At 37.7% G+C, this 12,919-nt stretch overlaps 1 pseudogene; it reads left to right on the top strand.

Annotated features, from left to right (window-relative positions):
* The first annotated feature begins 2,659 nt into the window (after positions 1-2,659).
* Positions 2,660-2,939, top strand: LOC128098723 (small nuclear ribonucleoprotein E-like; annotated as a pseudogene).
* The last annotated feature ends 9,980 nt before the right edge of the window (positions 2,940-12,919 follow it).

Raw genomic sequence — 12,919 nt, 5'->3', positions numbered from 1 at the left:
TGTTGTTTGAGAAACTCTTACATGCTTGTAGTACATTTTGATTGAATCTACTCCACATTCCCTCTCATCCATGTTTTCCCTATCACCTCCCACCATTTCTCCCTCACAGCTTTATACATTTTCTTTTAACTCACTGTGTCCACTTAGTATACCAATACAGAATAGTCTTATTGTCCTTTTTATTAAGATTTTTAACAATACAGTGTAATGATGACAGTGACAGTGATGGATTCAAAGTCAAGAATAAAGAGTAAGATTGGGGCCTGGAGTGTAGTCTAGTGTGTGGAGAGCTTGGCAAGAATGCATGAAGCCCAAAGTTCAATTCCCAGCATCACAAACCAGTTTGGTTGCACAAATCTGTAACCACAGAACTCAAAAGGTGAAGGCAAGATCAGAAGTTCAAGGCCATTCTCAGCTATACAGTGAGTTGGAGATCAGGCAGGGCCAAATAAGACCCTGTCTCAAACAATAAAAACAAAATAAATAAATAATATAGAAGTAGATATGAATTGAAGTTATAACCCTAAGTAGCCATGGGATTAGTAGTAACTCTCCCTACCTGTGAAAATAAGGTACTATAGGACAGAGGATTACTAGTATCCCCTTCAGTTCTGAGATGTAATGCTAAGTGAATTGATCCTAATAGATCTAATACGCAAAGCATCTGAGTACTGAAATCTTGATTTTTACCTTTGCTGAGCCTTAGTTACAGTAGCAATTTTTATCTCTGGAATTCTCAATGAGGAAAAGATTTTCACTTTTCCTTCCATCCCTAGTCCTTATCTGTTTTTCAAAACAGAGACTAAATGCTAGATTGCAAATGCAAGTCAAAAATCCCAGCAACACCTGACACAGCTCATGGAGCACCTGCTTCTCTCTTCTGTTCATCAAAATAAAAACCAACATCTCCCATGTCCATCTGGCACCACTCAAAGGTTGCCAACCTGGCGTCGCTCACGAGTACTAAATTCACTGACTCTTATCTAAAACAAATTTCATACTTACTGGTCATAAGCTCAGCATGAATGAAATCAGCAGATTTTACTGTAACTAGTTAGTGACACTTAATTCCAATAAGCAAACTTCAAATTCTGCAGAGCTAATTTTTTTTAATATGCTTTAAAACAAATTATGAAAATAACAATTTAAATTTTTGGACCAAGGTGAAATAATCCTAAGAGTATTCAAAGTTTATTTTTGAATGACTAGTAACTTGGAATATAATATAATGTTAAGTGATTATCAGAAAATAAAGCTTCAAAACGAAAACAGAATTTAGTATTCAATTGATTGCATAAAAATAAATTATGCAATATCAAATATATAAGATAATAGCCAATTACTCTTTGAAAAATATAAAAACTGAATATAGCTAGGTACATAGCCTTGAAAACCTTCATAATTAGAGACAATCAGGAAACAGAAACACTACATATTCATTCAAATACAAATAGTTCAAATGAGAACATACAATCAACCTAACGAGCTGGTGACATTTTTCTAGAACTATTTTAACCCAAAATAAAAATCTGTGCTCATTATTAAAACATTATCAAATTCCCATTTTGATTCTTTCCTTTAATATTTTTTGAAAAGTAACAGAAAAGAAAAGAAAACTCCCTAAATCTCTTGATGTGTCATAACAAATCTATGAAGCTAAAATCTAAACAGTCAACTGGGCAAAATAAATTCTTACCCTTTGCTGTTTCCCTTCTTGGTTCCTATAGGGTTTCATTTCAGGATTAATAGTTATACAAATATTATAAAGCTATATCACATTTCTTGGACAAGAACATGGCATTTTAATGGCAATTTTTATATTGATCCCTCTTAATTGTTAAAACAAAGGCTAAAAGCACCCCTGGACAAGGTATTATTATCTCATCACTCTGTTTGTCCAAGAGTTCATTTTGCTATGTCTGAATTCTTGAAGCACTTTAGGCAATTGAACAATGGTGTTAATGAGAAGCAAGTATGAACAATAAATACCTCTAGAAAAGTGGTAGAAATTTGGAGCAGACAGCAGAAACCTCATGGGATGAGATACCTGCTCAAGGTCTCAGGAGGCTAATCTTGAGCTCTAGATTCTGGCCTCAGCATCATCTCACCTCTAGAAGGTTCAAACTTTCGAAAACCTCTGTACTCTTAATCTTTTGCAGGGTTTGATCTGGCACCCAACCATTCACCTCTGCATGTACAATTCTTCCCTCCTAGACTGTCATTCACAACCTTAGCTTCTCTCTGCTTCTGAACCTACCTCAAGTGTGTTGATAGTTATTCTACCTAGATCGGTCTTTCTCAACACTGGCTGTCTGACTAAACACAAAAGGAAGTAGTCAGCTGAAAAGATGGCTCATTCCTTAAGTGCACTTGGTGCTCTTTTGGAGGACCTGATTTCAATTCCCAGCATCCTTATCAGAGAGCTCACAATAAACTGTAACTACAATTTCATGGGATCTGTCTCCTTCTCCTGACATCCACAGGCACTGCAACACATACACACACACACACACACACACACACACACACACACACACACACACACACACACGCACGCACATACATGCATAAAAAAATAAAATGAAGCTTTAAAATTCCAAATCTGGAAGTCTCTTTCTAAGGCAGCCTTCATGTTTATGTGGTCTTTGTGACGTCCACCATGTTGTACCACAGCCAGGACCAGAAGGTGTAGAAAATGATGGTGCAGCCCATCAACCCCGTCTTCAGATAACTTGCAAAATAGGTCTCAGATTCAGGTGTGGCTATATGAGCAAGTGAATATGTGGGCAGAGGGTTGTATTATTGGTTTTGATGAGTACATAAAACTTGTAGAAGATGGTACAGAGAAGATTCATTCTAAAACAAAGTCAAGGAAACAACTAGGTCAGATCAAGATAAAAGGAGATAATGTTACTCTGCTCCAAAGTGTTTCCAACTAGAAATGATAAAGCACTCAAGAAGTTGAAAAAGTACAGTGCTTTTAACCATGTCTTCTCCCGGGAGCACAGTCTGAAACATTTATTCATATTGTTTTAGTGGCCCTTATGTTATTCTCAGGTAACAATGAATGATGTGAGATTGTATTTTTAAAGAAAAATCCAAATCTGGGGTGAGAGCCAAGAACCTGTGTGTGTGTGTGTGTGTGTGTGTGTGTGTGTGTGTGTGTGTGTTCTAGCTTTTATACAAGGTAGATTTTTATTTTAATTATGAATTTCTAACTTGATTGCAAATTTGTTGTCAGTAACTGGGTTTCTGGTTTCTGACATTTCTGAAGGCTTTGCCTAGATCACTTGAAATGACTAGTTGCAGACTCTAGCCTGTCTTGGCTGAGGAAGTAAAGCAAACTCAAAGAGCAAATGACCTGTAGAAGTGTGTGGAACTCATGAAATAAAGACATGAAGAAAGAAACAGCAGGCACAAGAGAGGAGAAAAAATAGAGGAATAATCAAAAAGGAAGTATGCTTGTGCCAACAGGACAAAAACCATAAGTTCTTGTTTAAAGTGAAAAATAGTAAGAAATACTTGGAGGAGATAGGAAGGCATTTGCAAGTCACAGTGAAATAGATGGATAATGGGTAAGGAGGTGAAGCAACAGGATATGGCAGGTGTGGAAAGATGTGGAATTGAATGATGTTAAATTCTATAAAAAAAAGAAGAGGGAAGAGATACTGTGTGTCACAGACAGAAGGAACATTGTTCCAAGAAGGGAGCTGTGATGTTAGTAACTTTTTCTCAGTAAGTATTTGGAGACTTGACTACTCCTGGTGGGCCAACTGAGGCACTGAAATACAGCCATGGCAGAGGACCACAAACTGAGTGTAGTAGGCAGTAGAAATTTATGGTCTTTCAGTTCTAGAGTCATGGTACTAGTGGGTTAATTCCTCCTGAAGACTATGGAGAACTGGCCCCATGCTTTTGCCTGGTTTCTGAGGATTTACAGGCATCCTTGGAGTACTATGGTCTGTAAACACATCACTTCCCCTTTGCCTTCATTTTCACAGGGTGTTTTCTGGGAGGAGTAGGTGTGGGTGTGATTATGTCTCTGTATGTGTATGTGTGTGTACATATCTCTGTGTGTGCATGTTTCTAAATGTATTCATTTTGTAAGAATACCGGTCACATCAGGCAACCTGGTGTATTCTGTCATGAACTCATTTGAACTACATCCACAATAATGGTTTCTTCAAGTAAGGCTGCATTTTGAGGTACTGAGGCTAAGACTTCAAGACATACATTGAAGAAGGGACAGGATAAAATGCAAACCACAGCAGTTTAGCAAAACAGGAGGGAATTAGAGTTAAGTGGGGCAGTGTCCCTAGGCAGTGAGTTTCATCTTGATACCCTGTCATTTTCATGCATAGGTGGAAAGCAGATGAAGGTGAACATCTGTATGTGCTGCCTCATTCCATCAAAACTTTTGGGTAATTGATTGCAGTTTCTCCATTTTGTCTGGAGGCTTAGACATTCAAAGAGTCATAAATATACTCTATGAGCATATAACTATCTGGTAAAGTAACTGTATGCCCACCACTTACACACAGAATGCAGAAATAGGAATCATGCAAAGGGTGGCAACTTAGCAGTCACAATAATCCACACAACAAGCATTGCCAGTCTATACTAAATTCCTGTGACACTTCACTGTGCAACACTGAGGGAGGAGTCAGCCTGAGAGAACAATTAATATCAGGCTGATGAACCACAATTAAGACATGTCAAGATGCCAAATCTACTGTTGACAAATGGTCCCTCATTGACAGTGTTGCTCAAAGATGAAAAAAAAAATAAGGTCATCCCAGAAGAGCAGAATTCAGTCCCAGAGAAATCTTAGTTGAATAATGGCTTAGAAAATGGCTGACAACATTAAAAATGCCAACGTTGTTAGGAAAATACTCACCTTTATACTTTTGATTTTATGGAATTTCCCAAAATAATACTTAAAAACTTAATGATAGGGAGAATTGCTCTATAGCATTCCAAAAAAAATAATAATAATACTAAAGTGAAAATTACATAAAATGTCATGACCTTTGAAGCTATTGTTGCTGGGATGTGAAATATGGCATATTACTTTGAGTTTTTATTTTCATTGTGGAAATGACTACTCTTTTCTTATCTCTGCAGTAATTCAAGATTCCTATAAGAGAAGGGCTCTAAAATAGTCTCGTTCACCCTCTTCACCTGACTAGCTAGCACAGACCCACTTTCATGTCTGACCTGACTTCTACAAACCCCTTTGCCTTCAATGAAAGGATGTTTTCTTTCGCTTTTCTTTCTAAGTATTGACATTTTTGACTTTCAGGCATGATTGTGAAAATTCTTTAATTCCTGCTCTTTCAGACTGAGTCCTAAACATCTCCCAAGTTAAAAAAAAATCTTTTACATTTACCACTTTATCCTCTGCTCAAATGGGTAAGTCAGATTTTGTTGAATACATGAATGAAAACTTCCAGACTGAAAAACCCAGTGTTACAGAAAGTATACTCTTAATTGCTTGGCTAATATTGATAACCCAGGAAAGATAATAGTAAACATGTTATATTTTTCTAATGACCTACATTTGTCCATTTCTCATCATTCCCAGGCCTTACATTCCCTGAGGGAATGGAAGGTCCACAGTAGTCCTACAGAGGTTCCTTAGCATCTCACCATCCCTCAATCTGAGCCAAGAACTTCATGCAAACAGCCATGGCAGACTTTCCACACACAACCCCCAAAACATTGTGATCTCCCAGGAATGAGCAAAACAGGAGTAAATTTCTAGATCTTGGTGCCTAATAGGTTGCAGACAGGCTGTCCACTAGATCTAGAAAGCACACAATGTTTACTAACAGTTAACCTAATGGGAAACAAGCTTTTGTTCCCCTATTTAGAAGTATAAACTAAACAGATTCATGTCATTCATGTCTGGATAGGTATTGACTGACATGAATTGCCATTTTCTATAATTGAAGTGAATCATAAATTTACTGTGGAAGCATCCTACACTTCAGAATGAATTCACAGTGACTCTCAAAAGGTTAATATCCTATAAGTGCACAGATTTAAAATTCATTTGTAACATGCCCCCCCTCCCCCCGCAAGTCCCCACACAAAGTTTTTCTTATGCAACAAAATTTGGAAATTGAAGAAAATAATATTTTGGTTTGGAGAATATTTTAATTTTGTTTTGTTTTGCAGAACAATTTTTCCCAGTGATTTGTCCCTGAGAAGAAAACCAAATGTTTAAGGAAAATAATTCTTCTAGAATGAGCAGTCTGCATTAAATGGAGGCAAGGCTTCTGTAGTCCAAGCAAATTAATCTATGTGTGTTCATGTATGGGGTGTGCATATGCAGGTAGAATAATCTAATATGTAAAACTAAAATGTGCTAGCAACCCATATTAATGCCTTTGTATAATGAACACATGCTTGTTAAAATCATAAATCAGTTGATAAAGAATTTATAGGCTATGACAAAAATATCATTCATTATGTATAATTTTTTAATTGTCAAATGATGTTAGACATCTTGTAATAAAAATAGATAAAAATCCCACAGGTCATTAAGTATGAAAACAGAGATCATCAATCATGAAAAGAAAGTATATTTGAAAAATTGAGATTAAAAATAAGATAAGTGCTTAAAACAGATACAATTTTGGGGAGTCTGTGGACAATGTAAAAATAGCAATGTAATTGGTTATTTAGCTCTCCTTGTTAAAAACCTCATACCAGTTACATTGGAGAGCATCTTCTTTCTTACATATAGCTCTTGGGAGAGATTTCTCATGCTTTCTTATACAAGAGGGCTATCGAGAATAACAAAATGGTCTTTTCCAAGTGGTTTTGAAAATTACAAACATGGTTTTCACTGACTTTTCTTCAGATTTTACCTCGTATAAACTAAATACTAAACTGCAATTCACTTAAAGCATTTTCTAAGAGCAGATAAGCCAAAGCAGTCCAAATACTTCTGAGGGATCTAAGTTACTCCAAGAGATAGAACTAAAAGGACATGGGAAACTAGCATTTAAACTGTTTCCAACCAAAGGAAAATGTTAAAATGTCCTCAGAACTAGAAATGGAAAGCACTGAAACACAGTCACTCTAAAAAAGAAGGACCTGCAGATGCTCAAGACCCTACATCCCAGTCATGTCTTGTGGGAATTACAGAGGTCCTTTTGTTCATATGTAAGCACTAGGGGAACCAGGAATGTTAAAAAAAATAGGGTTATCCCTTCAAAAGAAGGGATATATAACCTGTTATCAGCCCAGGGACCTGAGAGGTGACATGGTTAATAGCCTGGTAAGCTTTGCACTATCTCTGTGGCTGAGGCCACACTGGATCCTTCCCCAGACCCTTATTGTGAGCTTGTCAATCTATAGAACCTATCTTTTTGGAAGGTGTCACATGTAGTCAATCTACAGAACCCATCTTTATGAAAGATGTCACATGTGCTTTACAAAGAGTTTCAATGTAGTTATGTATTGAGCTTTATTGTGCACACAGGATTGAGTATTTATCACAAGGAAATTTTTCACCAAATTTGCTGTGCTTAAAAACGCCTAAAGTAAACTACTTGGAGCCAGGCTCTCAAAGTTTGAACCAACACCTTCTACTTAGTTGTGTTGAACTGAACTCCGTCTTGCCTCCATGCTGGTCAGGGTGGCTGCAGAGACCCTCCACAGCCCCAGCATTTCTTTGCTTCACTCCACCATCCTGCCTTTCCTCGGCTCCAAGTGGGTGGCAGGGAGTAGACCTCCACAATCACTGCCCTAGAAATTTTGGTTAAGCTATCCTGTGACTATTTCTCAAAAAGAGGACCGCTATCCTTAGGCAAATTTTAAAAATGAAGTGGTCATTTAATCATAAGATCCTTGACAAAAGACTGTAGTCTACATACCCAAGAGAATAAACTCTCATGCATGGTAGGGAGTAGGATGTTCACTGCTTAGAAGTTGTTTTAATCCAGCTGGGATCTCCTGCTCCCCCAAGCTCTCTTTCCCTCAACCCTCGCCTTTCATTACCCCCACTCATGTCCAGGCTGTTCATGTAGATCTCATTCCATTTCTCTGTCATTGGGTGATCCCTGTGTCTTTCTTGGGGTCCTGTTTTCCAGGTAGCCTCCCTGGTGATGTGAGTAGCAGACAAGTCATCCTTGTTTCATGTCTAGTATCCTGCTATGAGTGAGTACATACCATGTTTGTCTTTCTGAGTCTGGGTTACCTCACTCAGGATGATTTTTTCTAGATCCATCCATTTGTCTGCAAACCTCATGATGCCATTGTTTTTCTCTGCTGAGTAGTATTCCATTGTGTATATGTACCACATTTTGTTTATCCATTCTTCAGTTGAAGGGCATCTGGGTTGTTTCCATGTTCTGGCTATTACAAACAATGCTGATATGAACATCACTGAACAAGTGCTCTTATGGTGTGGTTGAGCATTTCTTGGGTATATGCCCAAGAGTGGTATAGCTGGATCTTGGGGGAGATTGATTCCCAATTTTCTAAGAAAGCGCCATATTGATTTCCAAAGTGGTTGTACAAGCGTGCATTCCCACCAGCAGTGGAGGAGAGTTCCCCTAGCTCCACATCCTCTCCAGCATAAGGTGTCTTCAGTGTTTTTGATCTTAGCCATTCTGACAGGCGTAAGGTGGTATCTCAGAGTTGTTTTGATTTGCATTTCCCTGATGATTAGGGATGTTGAGCAGTTCCTTAAATGTCTTTCGGCCATTTGAGTTTCCTCTGTTGAGAATTCTCTGTTTAGTTCTATAGCCCATTTCTTAATTGGACTGTTGGGCATTTTGATGTCTAATTTCTTGAGTTCCCTATATTCAAGGAATAGGAGACCATGGTAAATAAAGACCACATGAGAATAGGAAGAAGCAAAGTGCTAGAGAGGCCCACAGAAATCCACAAAGATACCCACACAACAGACTGCTGGCAGAGGTCGAGAGACAGCCTGAACTGACCTACTCTGGTGATGGGATGGCCAAACACCCTAATTGTTGTGCTAGAAACCCCATCCAACTACTGTGGGATCTGGATGCAGAGATCCATGACTAGGCCCCGGGTGGATCTCTGGGAGTCCAATTAGCGAGAATGAGGAGGGTTTATATGAGCGAGAATTGTTGAGACCAAGGCTGGATAAAGCACAGGGACAAATAGCCAAATGAATGGAAACACATGAACTATGAACCAATGGCTGAGGGGTCCCCACTGGATCAGGCCCTCTGAATGGATGAGACAGTTGATTGGCTTGATCTGTTTGGGAGGCACCCAGGCAGTGGGACCAGATCTTGTGCTCATTGCATGAGTTGGCTGTTTGAAACCTGGGGCCTATGCAGGATTGTTTGGCTCGGCCTGGGAGGAGGGGACTAGACCTAGCTGGACTGAGTCTACCAGGTTGACCTCAGTCTGTGGGGAAGGCTTTGCCCTGGAGGAGATGGGAATGGGGGGGGGGGTGTTGAGGGGAAGGTGAGGGGGACGGGAGGGGGGAGAACAAGGGAATCCGTGGCTGATATGTAGAACTGAATTGTATTGCAAAATAAATTAATAAAAAAAAAAAAAAAAAAGAAAAAAAAAAAAAAAAAAAAAAAAAAAAAAAAAAGAAGTTGTTTTAAATAGGATGCTAAACATAAGTGTGTTTCTGTGGAGTCCCCCTAATGGAGCAAAATAGATCAAAGCAGTGTTCTTGTTAGAGGTCATACTCAAATTTCTTTTCATTCTAGTCTTCAAAGAATAAAAATTAAGCTATTTCTAATGTCATAACACATTTTCAATTATGCTAAATTTTTAGAAAATTCAGAGAACACAAAGAAAAAATGAGAGTGATTTTTAAGTTCAATTCTCAGAGAAAAACAGTAACAAGTAATTAATTTTCCCTTTCTTGTCTGTAATGGTGCATGTATAAAAACAAAATGTAATGCTGAGCACATTTCCTAAAAATCTGTCCTTTTATATGGCATATTATGAATATTTTAAAATTTTACAAAATATCTTGCCACAGTATCATTTTCATGGGTCCATTTGCACAGCCTTTTGCTAACTACACACTTGAAACAGTTTGCCAATACTAACAGATGCCAAATAGGTTATCTACATAGTTTTTGCATCATCAAGGACTTCTGCTAACGATCATTGCTAGAGAAGCATTTTTCTTCTATTCGTGGCTATCTATTTCATTTCTTTATAGAAATTTCTTTATAGAAATGAAATCGCCAAGTGAAATGGCAAGCTATATTTAAGTCTACTGATGCCCATAAGCAATTTTCTCTTGAAAAGTCTAGAAATTAAGACTAGCAGATCTGATTCCTCCTGAGCAGAAAACTCAGAATTCAGGGTTTAATTTACTGAATGTCCAAGGACTGCTCTTGGGATCAGTTTGTACAGAAGGAAAAATTGGGCAGAAGCAGCAATGAATCTCCAATGTGACCCAGCAGTGGTGCTTAGTTTATTCCCAGGGCCTCAGAGGCTAGAATGACTCTTAGTTGTGCTGAAGAGACTAAGTACTTTTACCTCCACATTGGCCAGTTGTTGGATGTGGGCCATACGAGGAACAGATGTGTGCTTGGATAAAGGCTTTCTGCTACTACTTTACTTCTGAATCTCTGTAGGTGGGACAGCCCCAGAACCTGGATCACTAAATGTCCACTAGAGGAAGACTCCACACTCATGTCACCAGTGCTTTATGAGTATGCCTGGCTTCCCTCATCTTGACACCTCTTCTTATCATTAGTTGTTTCACTTTTGCAATTTAAAACATGAATAATGTGTCTTCTTTCTTAGCAATTTGAATTTTTAATAAATTACCTATTCATGATATTGGCCTATTTTCTTATTATGGTGATTTGCCAGAGGGGATGTTGGGCTAGCTATTTTTTTGAGAGCTATTTAGAGAGTAAGATAAAGACTTCTTGTAAACCATGCCAAGGTTCTTAGTCTGAAATATTTTCATTCACATTCTTTATGACATGTAGCAGCAGAAACGTTTAGTTCGTATGCTCAAAACTTTTCATCCTTCCTTTATGGCTTCTGGCTACAAAGGCAGAGGAAACATGCTTAAAACAACCTTCTTCTCCCCAAGATTCTATCAATACTGATTGAACTTTTCTAGTATTTGCATGTACAAAATTTAATTTATTGGTAAATTCGAGGTATAACTAAGATAGGGTGATAACTTTTTTGTAAATAATAAATTTTCCAAAACCATTTATTGAATTCTCTATTTTCCCATGTTTTAGAGTTTGACTTATATTGTGTCATAAATTCTTATTTTACTAATGGCCTAAGGAATTTAATCCATTTTTAGGGTCCCTACTGGAAAATATTTCATTAACAACTTTTTTCTGGTATATCACACTGCATATGCAAAGGATAGTGCTATGTATAAATATCCTAGCCAGTTTCCTGTCCTTTCTGAAAAAGAATGGTTTGACATAAAATAATTAAATTAAATATTAAATATGAACATAATTTCCAGTTTTGAATGATGAGTTTTAATTATGTCCAGGGACCACCCTACCTATTGAATGCTAATAATATTTAGAATCCTTCTACCCCACTCAGGCACATTCTATTGAAATAGCTAAGATGATTCTCTCTATTACTCTAAACTCAGGGGATTTAATCCTATTAAAAGTAATTCACATTAGCATCATTAAGAGGATAATCCTATTTGGCCTACATACAGTTCATTCCTTTCTCTTTTCTTCTTCACAATGGAACTTAGCTGTGTACTTCCTTTGACTAAAAAAAGAAATAAACAGAAGGGCAGAATTCAGTCTGGACAATACAGTTTCTGCCTTTCACCAAGCATTCTGAAGTGGGTTTTCATGGGCACAATAAATCAATAATAAACTAGCAGCGACTTATCACTTAGTAAAACATCTAGCTTCTCAAATTCTACTCAGTGAAGAAGGTACATACTGCCTGCTACATAAATAAGAATGCTTGTTCCTCTTCTACATCTGGGTGCCTCAACTAGGGGAAGGAATGAGTTTGGTTTGACTTCAGGCCTGTGATCAGCTAAAAGTTTCTGGAAGGAGATACCAGTCTTTCAAATGCTTCATGGGTTTCTCAGTAAAACCAGAAATTACTGTGGCCTACTTTACTAAAATGCAATTTCCTAGTAAATTCAATACTAGTGCCCTTGCTCGAAAATAAAATTTTCTTCTCAATGTAATAATGTTTCAAAGTGAAATAAAGATGGTCTGACTATACTTGCCTACAACCTTCCCGTCTGTGCCAGTGCAGATTAACCATGCTTGTGTTCTTCTGTTTATTATGCCGGCTTTCTGACTATCTTCACATGTTAACACCATGAAGCTAAAATCACACGGAAAAACTCTCCAAAATGATATATAGTTATCTTGGGGTGGTTGGGATAAAGAGTAGAAATTGCAATTAATTGTTTTGAAATAAATTGTTTTTATTACCATCATAGGAGATATGATGCACAGATAACATCAACAAAACCAAAAACAAACAAAAATACAAAATGAAATGATTAGCTGTGAATATAGGAATCTTCTCTCTCCAGTCCATCCAACACATATTTGTTTTCATTGTTTCTGTCTCAAAAGGAAGATGCTTTCTCCTATGGATGGTTGCCTTTTCTCCCGTGTTCCCAGAATACTTCAGCATGGGCTTTACTGAACAGTTAGCTTCTGTGGCTGCCTTTCCATGCCTTGGGCTCTCTGTGACTGCCATACAATACCCACACTTTACATTAATAACTTCTCTTCTCTTGTTTACCACACATTTGTCTTTCTCAAACTTCTAGAAAGAGTTGTCTGTATCCCAACTTTACTTCCTGACCAATTTGTTCCTGAGTTCATTGAAACTTTCTCATCTTTAGCATGCCAGTGACACCATCTTGTTAAAGACCTGATACCAAATAGAATAAATTATTTTCAGCCCTCTTATTGCTCCA

Source organism: Peromyscus californicus, unplaced genomic scaffold, assembly GCF_007827085.1.
Source record: "Peromyscus californicus insignis strain IS unplaced genomic scaffold, ASM782708v3 Scaffold_6__1_contigs__length_162567912, whole genome shotgun sequence".
Classification (NCBI taxonomy): domain Eukaryota; kingdom Metazoa; phylum Chordata; class Mammalia; order Rodentia; family Cricetidae; genus Peromyscus; species Peromyscus californicus.
The sequence above is the reverse complement of the archived record's forward strand: the minus strand, read 5'-3'. Positions and strand labels throughout refer to the sequence as shown.